Below are 17,124 nucleotides of genomic sequence, written 5' to 3'. Positions count from 1 at the left end.
ACACCCAGCAGCCTATCTCCTGACAGATATACTGATATTTAAACAAATTAACTGTCTTTTCAGGTTGGTTTGCATAACAAACATAGATTAGTGTCTACATAATTTCATTTTCACTTTCTTAAGCCTCATTCACTGATTTTTACATAATTGTTAAATGTAATATTTTAATGGGAAATATTTAGTGAAGATAAAAATGTTTTCTCATTTATTGTAAAACTTCTAAAATACATGATTCAAAACCAACCTTGAATTCTGAGTAAAACTTCATGAAACTTCATGAAAGGAAGTACCTCATAACACAGTTGTGGGAATCTTTGTCTCGTGATGTTTTATGTGCTGGTATTTTACACAGATTTAAGAGGGATAGCAGTAGATTACAGAGGAAAAAAGTCCATCAAGGGCAATTGTTTGCTGGTGTCTCTCCTGGGAGAATAGTCTAGAGGAATGTTACTACGTGCTTATCTCTATGCCTGTGTTTTTCCATGTCCACTGGACATTGTCAGAGACAGAATATTTGGATAGATGTATCACTTATTTGATGTTGTTCTATTAAATACTGCAAAAAGAAATAAGTCTGGGCAAATAATTTTATTTTAATAAAATATTTAATGACTTTATTATTCTTGTCCTCAACACTGGAATGACAGCAAGATAGACTCTCCTATCTGCCAGGTTGTGTCTGTCCACAGGGTTCTTGGAAATTCTAAATGATGAGTGTATTAGCATTGTGACTTTTGATAAATTGTATTCATTCCCTAAGAAAGAAGGTGTTGCTAGTATGGATAGATTTATTGCTTTATTTCAGTATCAGCTATAAGTGAGAGAGTTATTAGGACTCTATTGTTAGGCACTGGATAACATCTTTTGTTAAAATTAAGCAGTAGTAGTCAGCATGGTCACTTAACAACAGGGTCACTTGTTCACATCCCAGGAACTGCTTGTTTAACTCATTGCCATTCTCTTCCAGGCATGGTATCGTGGTGAAATTCTAAGGAGACATTCATTGACTCTCCTAAGAGAGAAGGAAGAATTAAGTCCTAGATGCAGTTGTACAGAGTACTGGTAAAACAACAAATCCTGTCAGGTAAGTGCACTTCTTTATTAGAGGAAATACTTAAAATGAGGCAAATTTTTGTATGTTTACTTAAGACAAAAGATACCAACAATGACCTTTATAGATCCTTCTCATGTGCATCTAGGATGGGATGGATATTAGAGACAAACCTATGAGAAACAAGCAAACAGCTGCATCATGAGCTGTGAAGCATTTAGGAAGGGAGCTTAGAAGAGATGGAGAAGAACCTGCTGCTGGAAGAAGCTGTAAGAGACAAAATGCAGCAGTACTCATGACATGAAAGGGAACCCCTTTCTTCCCATTTTAGCAATTCATGAGTTCTTAGTAATAACTCATTCTTTTTGGGATAAAAATCAGATTTGTGGTGATACGTTTTATAAAGCTTGTTAGAACCTGACAAAAAGAAAGTTGACCTTAAGCACCACATGTTGCCAGATGAAAAAAAAAATGCATCTGAGGAGAAGATAGGAATAACAGCTCCTTGCATAGGAAAATCTCAAAGGTTTTACAGATACAAGGTCTCAGTTGAAAAGAACCACAAAGAGGCCAAAAGAGATTCTGCATTAACTATGAATGAGGTGCTCTGGGAGGAAGGAAGTCTGAAGGATGTGTGATGCCTGCAAGGGCTGGCTAGAGGACCCAGTCTCTTACAATAGCTGACAGGAGATGCCTGCTAAGACTGCTCTAACTGGTTCTTTTCAGGTTTTGCATAGTGATTAGAAGGTTGCATTGGCACTTTTTAGATTGTAGCTGGATTTGAGATAAACAAAATGATTGTTTCCAAGCTTGGTAAACCTTTTAAATTCATAAATATTAGTATTCATCTTGCTTCTTTGCCTTGTGCTCTCGCTAGTTTGTTTGCCTATGTGGAACCAACAAACTCTCACTAAAATATACTACCTCAAAAAGTGATTCGGACCAATAGTTGAGCCATAAGGCATGTATCTGAACATTCATGCAAAAAAATGAACAATTCTAGTAAATGAGCTCATGTGTATCATTTGCAATCAATTGTCTTCAGAAGATTTAACAAACAGAAAAATGATACCTTGCATTGTTGAAACTCACTGCATGTTTGTAAAAGTATCTGTGTTATGGTTTTGAGAGGTCTTTCAACATATTCATTAGAAAAATTTATGAAACTTTGGAGGAAAGGTAGATAACATTTCCACACAAGCAAATTAAAACAATTCTGAAGATTCAAAAATTTTATTCAATCCACTGCATTCATAAATATCTAGAATTTGTGTGAGTAGTGTATGATTTCCTTGGGAAGCTTAGTTTTAGTAATGTTGGTAGTGTTTGCTAAGATTACTTATTTGGAGTGATTGTTTAAGCTTGAGAGCAAACTTCTAAAGGAGGTTAAGAAATGTATTAAGTTTCTAGTTGGTAATTCTTTAGAAATTCTGTCTATTCAATGTACACAGAATATAGCTTGATGATCAATCTTGGCTTAAAGCTCTATGCAATTTGCAAAACAAAGAAAGTTTGACCATAAATATCACTGTAGTTTTATAGTTCTACAGGAACTTCATAGTTTCTATTGGAATTTTAACTTGCCAATCTGTTCTATATATGTTTCTGTACCCACAAGAGTAATTGACTTGTGAGTATATATAAAATAATTTATGTGTGAGTTTCTTTAAAGGGTTTTTTTAATTCAAAAGATACCAAAGGTTTTTGTTAAGGAGGTTAAGTGTTATCACTGTCTCTACTTTACAGGTAGAGATATGAAACTAAGAAGTGCTTTGTAGATCTGCTGAAGACTTAAAAGTTGTTCTCAACACTGTTTTGGTGGTAGCTTTCAGAAAAAACTTTAGATAGTATTTGACAAACTGTATCTTCTGAACATTTTTGTCATGGTCTCTTCCAAAATTTGTTATAAGTAAGCAATTTCCTTGGCAAAGTCCTGTCTTTGGAAGAGCAGATCTCTGACGTGTTATCTGGGCTGATGTTACTGGAAGGTTCATTTGGAGGTTTTGTAACCAAACTTAGCGGTGGAAGGAGTGATCTTTCAGTCCATAATGGGGGAGAGGTAACTGGCACCAATAAAATTATAAACAATGTGAACAATTTTAGATTCTGATGCTGAATAAAAACCCTATTTTGAATTTTGCTTACTTTGTGAACAATACATATGTTGCCCAACAATGTATAGACTTGAAAATTATATTTGTATGGATATAGATGCAAATGTGTGCATAAACACACCCTTCTGCATCAATGTACTTTATATTTTATGATCCATCCTTTCCTTTCTCTCTCTGTAGCAAATCTTAATCTACATTTTCCCTCTTTTCTCTTCCTTGACTTCAATTTTAAAGGAGCCCCCGTGGCCATGGGTTTTGCTTTTACAGCACTACTTATATTGCCAACTGCAGTTAAGTTATGTTTATATGTAAAGCTTAATTAAGACTAGCAAAAAAATTGTATAAGAAATAGAAAAAAAAATCCTCATTGCTTTTCTTATATAATAAGAAGTAAAAGAAAGTTTTGTTTCCATGTGATGACTATGGAGCTGTAGAATCTGCAGCCTCTATAGTGATAAGATTAAAAATCTATACATTCTGACTGCCCTTCGGAACAGTTGCAGTTTGTTCTGGTGACATCCCATCTGGGAGATACGAGTTAGGTACTAGCTACTCACAAATAGAAATGAGCTTTCACACAGGCATGTATAGATTATAGGCTGGACTGCTAAAGCATTCTCAATATAGCATCCACAAGCTAGTGGGGAATTACTGTTCTAAGTCACCTTTTCTCACCCGTCTTGAACTTGATCCACATCTATTTGAATCATTTCTTGTTAAGCTTAGATCAAGAGGTAAAATGGTCTTCACCGAAAATGTTCTGCCAGGCAGTGATTTCTGGAATACAAACCCCTTGCCCTGATTCAAAGTCCTGAAGAATGTAAGAGGTCGGTTTAGAGGTAATAAAATCTTCAAACTCTTGGCTGTTGTGAGGAAATTCTTTTTTCCACTGTGGCAGTTGTCTAGCTACTCTGTGTTGCTCCATCCAGCTGAAAAGCAGCATGGAATATTGTATATTAGAGTACATTATGCTCTTGAGAAAATTATGTTCTAGCTTAAATCCAAAACAAAGGGACATTTTGAAATATAGTCATGAAATTGTGTACCAGGTTTATGTGCACAAATCTTCATAACAAACAGCAAATGGGGAAATTAGTCATAAAAATCCCATTTACCAATAACAAAGTTTGTGCCTGCAAACTGCAGAGCACCACTTAGAATATGGCCAATATAATAAAAAGGGACTAATCGGATTTAATGGAAGCAGTGGTAATCAGTTTTTTCTAGTAAACTTTTGTAAGGAATGAATGTTTGTGCTCATGTTCAGAGTTCAGTGAGTATTTTTGTGATATCATAGTCTCATTTCTAGCAAAGTTGTGTTCAGCTGGGCCCAATTTCTCTGCTTCATTGAAAAAAATACAACAATCAAAAGAGCATTGAGTGACACAAAGCACGAGGACATTTCAGAAGTCTAGCAGGTGAACTTTAGTAATTGACTGTAATTATAAACCTTTGGGCTGAATTTCTTTTAAGCTTCAGCTGGATTTTGCCATCATTTTCATTAGCTTAATGGGAAGAATGTACAGTAGAAAGGCTGTTTACGGGTAAATAGAAAGGACATGTTTCCCATGGATCAGTCTTCTCTATGGAAATGTATGTTTTACTAAATTTTACTTATTTTTTATATCAAACATTTGTCAGTGTGGCTCTGAGGAAAATTAGTTTGGGCAGAAGTTAATTTTTAAAAAAATGTAGATTTTAAAACAGCAAGTGGCGTTTATAGGATTTTCAGATTAGATTGCACGTAATTAACAGTGTCCTTTAAATTGACAATTTAGGATGATTCTTATTTTCAATGATCTTTCACATTTAAGCCATTTCTTTAATGGTCTGAGTTGCAGTTTAAAAATAGAAAGCCTATGCATGTGCTTCTGCTTGCTAGGGTACTGCAAACTTGATTTCTGAGGTTGCTGACAGCTTCTGAAAGATTTAGGAACTGTCAGCAGGAAACATTCCCATAGAATCTGTACTGTGAACTTTTTCTGGAAAAACAGCATCATTTAGCAGGTAATATATCTGCAATAAAAGCATAGTTATGCAATAATGGCTCATTAATATAGCAAATCATAACATGATCTTTTCTGCTCAATTTTAAAAGGAACTTGTGGAGAGAATAAGCTCCTACTCAGCTGGTTGGTTAACTTGGTTGTTTTATATATTTTTGGTATTTAAACTTTGAAATATAAACTTTGATTTTTATGGCAGATAACATTTAGTCATGACATTCTATTTCTGAATAAACAAATGTCAGTTTGAACCTAGGTTAGTACAATAGGATATTTTTTTATTTTTGCTCTTTTTTGAATATGCTAGGATACTGCTGCTGTACTTTGTTTGGTATGTAACTGCTAATTTATCCTTTACATCTTTACAATCTTGCCAGTGCTTCAAGTTTTCCTTAGTTTTTCTAATCTAAAATAATCCCAGTGAAATCCTTTGATTGTCTGTTTGGACCTGATCCACTTCTAAAGCATGAGTGTAATGGACTTTATGGCACTTACTTGGAAGTAATTTATCCAACAGAGTGAATATAGATACTTGTTTTAATAAGAATATGCTTTATGGTAAGTGGGGACGGCTATTTAATTAGCTAAAGGGAAAGCAGTTCATGATACAATCTGTTCCAATCATCTTAGACATTAAACAAAAAGTCAGACCAAGTTATTTATGTACATACACTTTATTTGCAGTTCCTTTGTGTAACCTCTTGGTAGAATATAGCATTATCTGGATTAAAAAAAAAAAAAAAAAAAAAAAAAAGTATGTATTTCTTTAAACGAAAAAAAAGTAAGCAAAAGTTTTACTTACTGAAGTCTGGCCTTCAAGTGCATACATGGAGCTTGCTCTGAAAGTAATGCCTCCCATTTATTTCCTCAAAACTACCATAGATACAAAAAATAGAATAACCACAATAACACTGTTTGATAGAGAAATTTATCAGCTGCAAAATACTACTTTCCAGCATTATCACCACCATTAGCTGATTTACATGAATGAGCTGATCGAGACACTCTTAATTTCATGTTGTGACAGCTGTGTGTGCCAGTCTGGAACATGGCTTGTCTTTCACACCGCTGTTGCCGCTGCTGAAATGCACCGCTCACCTCCTCACTGTGCTCACACCCACTGTTTGTTCTCCATAAACAGTCAGCAAGTGTCGATGAATGTCAATGGGTGCCATTTTTTCTGCACAGAGAAAATCAATAACACCCCTTTACTTAATCCGCATTTCCATGTCAGATGCAATTCTGTCAGACTGCCCCTCTGCTGCCATCTGTCACATGGCAACAAAATGTGTTAGGATATTGGTGGGAAGGTTCAGCCTCTACTGCTATCCCACCAGTATTTGCTTCTGATGTTGTGGGCCAACATAATCAAAGAGGTGGTATTACTTTTGGAGCAGCTCTCATCTATTAAAGCAGTTGGCAGTGGCAGCAGTGCACAGTTTATCCTGGGTAATATGCTCTTTTGACATTTGGTGGTTTTCATCTTTCTGTTCAGAAAGCTGATGTTGGATGTTATAAAAGTATTACACTCTTCTTTCTAATGTGGATTTTTTTTCCATTGCCTTGAGCTGCCCATTTCATTGATAAATAAGATGTATTTCTGAAGCACAAGGATTCCCTTGCAGTTCTGCAGAAGATAGTGGAATTTTAGAAGGGATTAAAGCAGCATTTGGAAGCTAAATGGAGGCATGCTCCCTTTAGTTCTTCTAACTGTATTGAGTACTGGACATTTTACCTCATTCCTTGTGTTATATTTTGCTATTAGAAGAAAATGCAGCTTTAAACCCACAAACAGCAAAGCAAAGAAGAAAAAGTATGCAAGCTTTATAGTGGTATTTATTTATGAGTACAAAGTTGTGAAAATCCGCTAATTGCAATACTTCAGTATCCCGAAAAAGTGTCTTTCTTTACGGGACCAATCCAAAAGCAATTTGATTTAAAAACTCCAATGGGCTCCCGTGGTCTCTGACTTCCATCCCTCATCTATAATAAGTTGAAAGAGTTTTTGATATAAAGCAGCAGGTAGTGTGTGCTGATGGTTTCTCTCCTCCTCACAAACATGCGTCGTACAGCTGGCTTATGTGACCCTGCTTGTTCTCATGAAGTCAATGGTAAAACTGAGGTATTAAGAATATATGGTCCACGTACAAACAGGCATACTCTGAACATGATATCCTAGTAGCTGCTTACAGCCCACAGACTTGTGGCTTTCTCCTTTTCAGTGCAAGAAGTGAGGGAGCAATTCCCAACACTGTATGAGTATTTTGAATAGATCATTTTATTCAGTCACATGATGGAAATAAAAGCTTAAAAGTGTGGTAAAGAGGAGAGGTGTTTTATTTAGGTGACATTGTAATGCAATTCCAAGAAAAATTAACTTTGCAACTTTTTCTGGCAAACTAGTGGTAAGTTACTCACCAGTATCAGTCTTGTCTCTGTTACTTATCCAAGCATGATAATAGACAACCTGAGCTCTGTTCAAAATTACATTTTAAGGCAAAAAATTAACAGGAGTATTTATTGTATACAAATAGTAACTGTCCCAAAACCCAGAGGAAAACCTGTCTGAACTCCCTAGACCTGATTGTCTAAGGCCTGTTTTCTGGAAGGTGCTAATTGCCTCCTAAGGGATGCCAAATGCTCTCAAATCCCATTGAATTCAATGAACTCCAATTGATGCATTTCAGTGAATTCCCAATGAAGTCATCCCTCTCAGCACTGCAGACTCAAGGGCTCTCAGCAATACTCAGGATCGTGTCCTATATGAACAAGCGAAACGGTGTTCATACAGTGCCCTGGTTGACAACAGGGAGGTTAATAAATCAAGAACATCAATTAGGAATTGCATAGCTGTGCTGCTCATTTATACCGTCATTCTTCAGAGACAGATACATCTTTAACTTTGTGTGCACTGTGCACAGTCCCATTGATTTAGATAGGGAACTATTCAGTTCAGCTATCCAGTTCATATTCAAATGAATAAGCACCTAATTGCTTGCAGTGCTAATGCCAGAGGGGTGTAATCCCATCAGATTTAAGAGCAGGGATGGGACAGTTGACAAGCTGTCTGCAGTTCTACCATCAGCCAGACAGCTGAGCTTCCTCTGGAGCTGCTCTTCCAGCTCTACTGTTGACAGTGTGTGGCCGGTTTAGTGAACTCTGGTGGTTCAGGCGGTGCTGCAGAGACAGCTCACACACATGCAGGGGATCAGAGGACACAAGCAAACACGATAACCTCAGTGTTAACCCTGGAGTTAAAAGTGCCCTCCCTTTGGAGAGCTGCAAGAAGGTGGATGTTTCCAAAAAGGATTTGAATAGCAACTTTTAAAAATAATGCAGCAAACAGTTCTTAGCACTTCTCTGGACCATTTTCCCATACTGTCAAATTTGGCTCTTAAGCTTCCCTGTAAAGTTGATAATTATATTGTATTGGTATCACTTATCTATCACTGACATGCAGTCACCTCCATATGAAATGCAGTAGCCATTTCAAAGTGACATTGCAAAAGTAAGGACAGGCATACTTTAATGACCACAGGTCATCCATCTTATCCTTAGATTTAGATCTCATACAAAAGACCTTCAGATCTTCTAACACCTGGATCCAATACTGATTCAGAAGGAAGGACATTATCGTGGCATCACTAAGCTGCTCCTGCAGTGGTAAGCTTGCTTGGAGGTCTCTGTTCCAAATACTAACCAGCCTGACCCACCTTAGCATTTAAGATCACAGCACAAGGTGGTATGGCTGCAGGCCATAACTCTAATGAAAACCTGGTACAGTGAGTAAATTGTTCCTGGATCTCATTATAGGCAATTGTTCCACTACTTCTGCTGTTTTTAATTCCTAAACATAATATTTACCTCTAAGCATTCAAAGTTATTTTGAATTTTATCTTGACAAATCACTAAAGGGTCTATTCTTCTTTCAATGCATGCATTTAACTCTCATTAATGTTCATATGAATTATGTGCAGAGCTCAGCTCCAGCAGGTTTTTCCAGCAAGGCCTGAGCCTCAGCCCATATAAGGTGCTTCAAAGTTTCTTGTGCTTCGGAACAAAAATAAAATTCTTCTGCTCGAATGGAGCAGAACAGTGCTTCCCCCAGCTTTCACTATGACCTTCTGGTCTGCTACATAGATCAGACTGGCACTGCAGCACAGGCAGTCAGCCTCTTCTCTTTCCCTGTTTCCAGCCATGCTTACGTATGTGTGCTGGGAATCCTAAAGGCCTGTCTGATTTAGCAAAAAGCTCATTCAGGCTCAGCGTACAGAAGCCTTGTGCAAGCTTTTACTGTAGGGAAACTGTGGGTGTATTTTGAACTGAATCAGGCTGTAGATTACGCCTGACGTTCAGTGAACTGGAAAGGGAAACAAGGTTGTGTATGTTGCATGCCACTTTGACATTCCGTGAGCTCTGCCAGTCTTTCAATTATGCTTCCTGAAGATTCTTTTGATTATTTCTTCATATTATTGACAAAATGTTATGTATCCTGCACCAAGTCCACGGTATCTAGAAACCAGGAAACCCTAAAGGAATTAATTTTTAGACACAGCAACCCTAAGGTTTAAGAGTATGAGTGTTGTTCATACAGTATAGCTACTGTTGCAGGAATTGAGAGGCTTAGCATAAAGGTTTTGGAAAATTATGATTTCCTGGGGCTTCTGCACCAACACTTTGATACAATGCAGGTTACTTTATCAAGCACTGACTGAAGCAATCTCAAAGAAAACGCTGGAAATAGAAAGGCCTATTTCAAAACTTAAAAATGCCTCTGCAGGGCAAGGTGCATTCTCCTCTGCCTGGTGAAAGGAAAATAAATCTCTCTCTAATAGAGAAGATCTGTAGAAAACAGACCTTGAAATACCAATGTCTGCATTGCAGAGATCTCTGGATACTGTCATGAAATAACCAAATAAGTTACTTCTAACAGTGCAGGTAGAGCTGGCTAGGAAGCTGAGTTTCCATTCTGCCATAGATTTTAGTGTTTTCTTTGAGATTGGAGGAAGGAAGAGGGGAGAATTACCCCCCATTTTTACAAAAGCCAAAACCACAGGAAATGTGGTGTATCCAAAATGAGCTGTGCTGTAGGGAGTACTCAGCTGACTGATGGAGGCTGACATAATTTTGGTCAGTTTTACTGCTGTGAATTGTGGGAAAGAGTCCAAGTGGAGGGAACTCTGTACATGCCAGGACTTTCAGGGCCCACAGTCCATCATACAGCCCATCCTTTGAGCAAAGTCCCAAGATGTATAGACCTCTTGTTTCCTAGCTTGTAGAGTAATACGGAGCCTGTGTAGACATCAGAATTGGAAGCCTAAAAGCTTTGGGATTTAGTACAATTACAGATGTCATCGTGTGAATGCCCACTGGCTGCGGATCGTGAAAGCCATTTTCAGGAATGGGCTAAGAATCCACGGTCCCAAAACCTCTGGCAAGCCTTCTGGGCAGATAAGAATCCAATTCTGAGTGCTCCAGTAGAGGGACAGATCACAAGAAGTCTGAGAAGGTGGGCTTTCCAATAGCTCAGTAGACAGGTTGTCAGGAAGTCAAAATGCCAAGACCTGCCTGGCAGACGGTTTCATTAGATCGTGGCTGAAATAAGGATTTGGGTGAAAATACGTAGATTTTTTTGATCCAGCGTTTTCAACAAGTTTCCCTGGAGAATTCCCAATGAGCTCTAATTTCCAGCAGCTTGAAATGATTCAGATGTTGCTGGGTTTAGACCAGCTCTTATAAAACATAAGCAAACAGCAATTACTAAGTGAGAAATTATGAGGAAATGTTGTCTGTTTGGGGCCATGAGTTGCTAACAGAATGCTATTTCCTAGATAAATAATACGTATGTTCTCCACAGTAGGCCAGGAGTTCTCGGAATTCACCTCTCCAAGTCTGAGATGGAGCTGCCTGCTTAGTCAGTAGAAAAACTGGGGCCTCAAAGAGTGCTGCTTCATGTGGTCATTTCTACTTTTTCATGGAGGACAGAACTTCATGATTGGTTATAGTTCTCAATCAGAACTGCTTCTCTTGCATCCTTGGAAACTAAACTGTGTCTCTTCTCCTGTGGAGATTTCGGCTTGTTGTATTATCAGAATCTACCATATTCCTAATTCTTTTTGTTCTCCTTAGTTAGGGAACAGATCTGGCTGTGACGGAGCCTCTCATTTGTATACTAGTTATTTTAGTAGGGCTACTTCCGTTTTTTCATTCAACCTGTTAATATTTCAGCCTCTTTTTTATTTCGTCCCCACAGTCTAGATTCTTTTGTCAAGGCAGTTTGTATCCCAAACCTTTGTTTAGGTTCCCTGAGGTCTTCCCCAGTTCTTTGGTGGCCCACCAAATTGTGCAGTGGTGCGACCTGGTCCTCATGTTCCTCCTGATTCCAGGAACAGATTTTTTCTCAGTCTCAGACTATCTTTCACTGTCACATGGAAAAGGCGTTCCTAGTAAATGTCTGATATTCCAGAAATTCCCATTCTTTTCCAAGTCATAATATTTAACATTAAACTAATGCACTAATCCAAAATCTTGCAGTCAGTCCAATATAACCGTAACACATTATAAGCTTTCATACTTAAGAAAACTGAACGGAAGAACTAACAACTGTATCTGGATAGTAGCCATCATAGTGCTATTTTTAATATACCATTTATTTTTGTTTTTCCATCCTTTGCATAGTCGGTGCACTTAACTGTGCTTTCACCAGTGATGAAAATAGCTTTGATGTTCTCAAATGACAGTTCATTTTACCTAGAAGAAACAGTAGCCAAGCCTCCATTTTCACTAATTGAGGGCACCGGTGATCTTTGCAGTTGTTGCTGTATCTTTGTTTTAAAATAGTGAGCTCATTAGAGACAGTGGACTCTGCTTCCATTGGAATGGTTAAGAAACTGCAGCACGGAACATTTCTACCTCCTCAGAGGTTGAAATGCCTTCCTACCTCCTCAGAGATTGACTACCTTAGTCATCTGTGCTGCTATAGCCCATAATACAGATTGCTGAAATCTGAAGGAATTTTATTATTTTTTGGTACTGGAATTAGTGTATTATTATTGGATTCCAGGCCTTCATTACATTGATGTGTTTATTTTAACTACAGTTCTTTAAAAAGCAGATCTGTGAAATAACTTCTGGCTTAATATACCAAAATAAAATGTATTTAAGGGCACTATGGTGGAAACATGCTTGATTGAGAGCTGTAGGTATTAATATAAGTAATTGGCGCTAAAATTATTTCAGAAACCTATGTTTACTGAGGCAACTTATGCTAAGCAATGATTGCATGATCTTACAACAATTGCATACCTTAGTGTCAGACAGGTGTTATGTTGCTGGATATATGTAATGTCATTTTGCCACTCTGAAATAGCTCTGAGATGCTGTTCTTACCATGATGCTGAGGACTAAGGAACAGCAATGCAAAGAAGCTCTGATATCAGTAGTGCTGTGTCTTCCAAAACTGTGGAGTTATCAATCAGTTTGTTCCTCCTTGTCCCACATGGGCATTCAGATCTTAGCAGAGCATAGCCTCCTATCTGCACTCGGTGGTTGGTTGGTTGTTTGTTTAAATTGCTTGCTACCCCTTTGAATTAATAGGGATCTACAATAGGGATGGTACTTCTGTGCATCTGTAGACCTAGTTTGTTTGCTAGAACCAGAATAGGATGTGCAAGAAGGCATCCTTCCTAAATATGTTCCTCCTATGTCAATGTGTGGCAATGGAAAGGATTTGAGTTACTTGTCTGATGTTTTCTGTTCCTCTCCTTGAAAAAAGGAAGTCGCGTGGTCTGTATCCTCTGCAGTCACAGCCTTTTCTAAACACGTTGGTATGTTGTTGCAACTTGCCTTTTTCCCTCTTAAAAATCTCTTCTGTACTACATTATAAATAGTAATAAAATGCTAGTGAAAAAAAAAAAAAAAGCATGTTGTTTTAGAAGTCTATGAAATAGAGTTAGTCTAGGAGGCTGGAATCTTTTACAAGGGGGAGTATTATTTTCACTTTTTATTTTCACATTGACCAATATTTTTACTTTGGATAAAATAAAAAGTTTTCCTGAGTCTTTACAAAGATGAATTTTCTGAACATTAGGCATTCCACGATATACAGCCAACTCCTCCTGAGAGGCCAATGGATAGATCCATTTGTTTTGGGTTATGGTTTTCTCCCTCTCTCATCTGTCAGCTTTCACTTGTGGTAACAATGCAAAGCATTATCAGCTAAGCAAGTCAAAGCTTTAAAAAGTATTCATCCCCACTACATTCATGTCCTCAAGAATTGTGGCCTGGAGGAAAGGCTGACCTTTGTCATCTTGATGTGCTTGGGAAAAGGAACAGTAAAACAGCTGGTTGGGTTGCAGCAGTTGCATGTGCCCTGGAGTGGCAGATAACAAGACACTGTGATAAAATGAGGAATGGTGTAACAGAAAGTCAGCTCATCAGCTTGGTCACCTCTTTCCATTCCTGGCAGCGAGTCACTGTAGCCATCTTATATGAGGTCATCTGCTACCTCTCCTCCAAACTCTATTATTAATCTCTGTTCATTGTTCCCCAGCATTCTCAGATGCTTCTCTGTTATTTTGCCAGAAATGTCTCAACCATTCTCAGAGTGCTGGGGATGGCTGATAGACTGCCTTGCAAAGAGGTGGCTAGTGTGCCTTCTGAGTCCTACTGCAATTTTTGAACTGTGTTTTTATGAATGGGATATATTCCTATAAAACAAAGAAACAAAAAACTCCAACAACAATTAAAAAACCCTTCTATTTCAACTTCGACTCACATATTTAAGTTACATATACTTCTCATAGATTTCTGTGCACCAATCGGAAGACACTTTAAGAAATATGTTTTCCCCCTCTTGTAATTTTGAATGTGAAAGCCTTGCTCAGCCTTGCTTTTCTCACATTTAAATATGTAACAAGAAAAATCCTTCCACCCAAACAGGTTTTTTTTATTGTTATTAATGTACAGTTATACTGTAAGTATCGACTGAACCTTTCACCCAAGGGAATCTCAGTGTCTTAGAAAAACACATCACAGTGAACAGATAAGTTCTTGTACCCCTTATACATAGAATTTCACACTGCAAAAATTGTTTAAAAATTCATCAGTCCCAATAAAGACTAAGGTAGGAGCTGATTTTCATTGTAGTCTTGTACAATGGACAAATGCAAATAATCCTTAAACTTTTTAGAGACAATCTTCAGTTGGTGGTGTGATGTCTCTTCCAATTCTTTCTTTTACTTCTTTAGGCATAGACTGTTCTTTCCTGTTTATATGAGCTGCTTTAATCTTTGTCTAAACTTCTTCTTGAAAGCTAAACTTTACTCTTCTAGGGAAACAAGCGTTTAAGCATCTTACTAATTTTGCCAAAATTCACTATAACTCTTTATTACTTGTTCTTAAAAACGATGCCTTTGTAGAATTCTTTGTGACTGCCATAGCATTTGGGTCATGAAATTTGCTGGCATTACTGAAGGTTGTGAGTAGAGCATACTTTGTCCAATTGCAATCTGCTGTAGAAGTGTTCTTAACAACATACTCTTATAACTACATTTCACAAAATATTAAGATAGTTCTTCCAAACTCAAGTAAATCTACCTGTACTTGCTTCACTTGATTTGTATTATGTTTGCTGGCTTTTTTTTGTTTGTTTGTTTGTTTTTTGTTTTTGTTTTTTTTTTCCCTTTCAAATTCTTCAAACTATAGACTTAGTAATTTTTAATGGAATTGTAAGACTTGGGCGTGCAAATGAAGGGCCCAGATATGATACGCTCTCCACCCTGACTGCAGTTTTTTGTATTTTCCGTTACAAACTTAGACATTATAGCACATGTAATTTTAACAGTAGTTTCAAAGAAAAGGCTGATGCTTTGCCAACAATTTTTCTTATTGTGAATATTGATAAATATTACTTGGAATTCTATACTGAAAACTGTGACACTCAGGCACTCATTCTTATCTTATTGTGTTTGAGCTCTTAAGGTTACTACAAACTTTTATACCAAGTCTACAATGCAGTGCAAATATTGAGATTTCTATAAGAGATAGCTAGGCAAAATAAACTGAGCTAGACAAAAGAAACTGATAGGTGAGAAACTGAGTCTTCATGATTGGCTTAAGCATGAATGTATGCAATATTAGGAGGAGTGGAATGGTTCTCACAGCCGAAAAAGTACAAAGGATGATATGAATTATAATCTGTGTAGTGAAATAGCCATGTTCTTTATTGTTGGTATTGTGAATATGTCATTATTTTGTGACAGAAGATAGTTTACCAACCTGCTACTTGTTGGTTACTGATTCTGATGTGCTGACCTGCCTGCTTGGCAAATTAGAGTATATACAAACAAAACAAAGGAATGGAGATATCTCACTTGGAAAAGGACTTTAGATTTGCTTCCGACAGTGATCCATGACAGACACTTGCAATAAGAAGTGTCTACATTTTATTTACATTAGGAAGGTATGGGATAACTTTTCTCCCTTACTGTAGTCAATATCTTGTTAATATGTAATATTCTGAGATGGATATAAATTTTGAAGGAAGGACTTCGGTATTACTTCAGCAGTATTTTCAAAAATGATCTCCGGTAAGTCTGGCTATTTATTTATTTTTTCTCTTTGTAGAAGTTATATCAAGTTTGTTTTGTTTTGTTTTTTAATCTTGAAAAGGTCTGTTTCATCTATTTCTGTGGCTGTAAATAGTATGAAATGTCTCGAAATCCTCTACTGTTAACTTGAGTGGGATTTTTTTGCTCTTCTTCTCAATTGTGAAAGAAAAAAATATGATTTACCTTCTCTGTGCTGCTTGATAGCATGCTTTCATCAAGTGACCCCTTGCTTATCTTTCTTCTAGGCTCTTTTCAGAGTACTCTAACAGCCTAGTTGCATCTCATTCACAACTTGACAATAACATAAAACTGGTGTTGCTTTTCGGCAGATGCAGATTTTTACTGGGGATTTGTGGTCTAACCTAAAGGTTATGCTTTTGGTCTCAGATGCATATTTTATATTTTTATATAGATTAAAAATGTCTACAGTTAATTTCTTGTCCTTTCACAAAGGACACAATCTCTCAACTTGTGATATATTAGCAGATCATCGTGGTCCTTCTTTGTCCCACACTACACACCCTTGCATATATCCTGCATTTACTTTCATCTCAGTGCTTCTGGACCTTCCAAAGTATCAAATAGGAAGTTAAATAATCAGAGATGTAGTTTATAACATGAAACCATTCATGTTAACCTTTTGCTATACAGAAAATCTAATTCAACTCTACGCTCAACTTTATGCTTCACAGTTTTTTTACCCCAGCAATATTTATCCCACTGTTCTATGATGACTTGGCTTCCATAATAGCTTCACATAAGGAAATTTTTCACAGACCCTTTCTAGCTGGAGTTAACTCACATCAAGTAGCTCTCCTTATCTGCTGTGATACTGACACACACCACAAATGTTAACAGATTGTGAGACAGTTTCCTTTAGCATGTATCTCTTTCACTATTTTACATGAATCAGTTTGCCAAATTCCGGTGTATGGACATATATTATATTAATGATATATATATATATATATAATGATAATATATAATGATTATATTAATACAGACATATATATTAATGATGAAATCTCTTGATTATCCTGAGTTCTCTCTAATGTGAAGAGACAACACTGGCTTGGCCCTACTCCTTTAGAACAGTACCTTTCACTGTAAAAGCTTGCCTTTTGCCAGCAGCCTAGCCAATTTAAGATCTTCTGAACCCTTGGTGTAATGCCATCATCTGTACCTGATGACTCATTGTTTTTATAATTATCAGTTTGCTCAAGAACCTTTTCCTCTGACACTTCAATTTCCCAAAGTACATCATCTTTACTACCAAAGAGAAGGGAGCACTGATCCTGGTTCCCACCTACAAATCTTCATTAAATGCATGGGAACATTGACCT

General features: G+C 37.1%; 1 long non-coding RNA gene across 1 annotated transcript in view; it reads left to right on the top strand.

Moving 5' to 3' along the window:
• Nucleotides 1–17,124, top strand: part of LOC128072247 (uncharacterized) — a 255,859-nt gene that overhangs the window by 25,170 nt on the left and 213,565 nt on the right. The window contains exon 3 of the long non-coding RNA XR_008202182.1: nt 968–1,084. This is a non-coding gene — a long non-coding RNA (uncharacterized LOC128072247). The remainder of the gene's footprint in view (nt 1–967; nt 1,085–17,124) is intronic.

This window comes from Tympanuchus pallidicinctus, unplaced genomic scaffold, assembly GCF_026119805.1.
Source record: "Tympanuchus pallidicinctus isolate F22 unplaced genomic scaffold, pur_lepc_1.0 scaffold7, whole genome shotgun sequence".
Classification (NCBI taxonomy): domain Eukaryota; kingdom Metazoa; phylum Chordata; class Aves; order Galliformes; family Phasianidae; genus Tympanuchus; species Tympanuchus pallidicinctus.
This window is presented reverse-complemented; position numbering and strand designations above follow the sequence as displayed.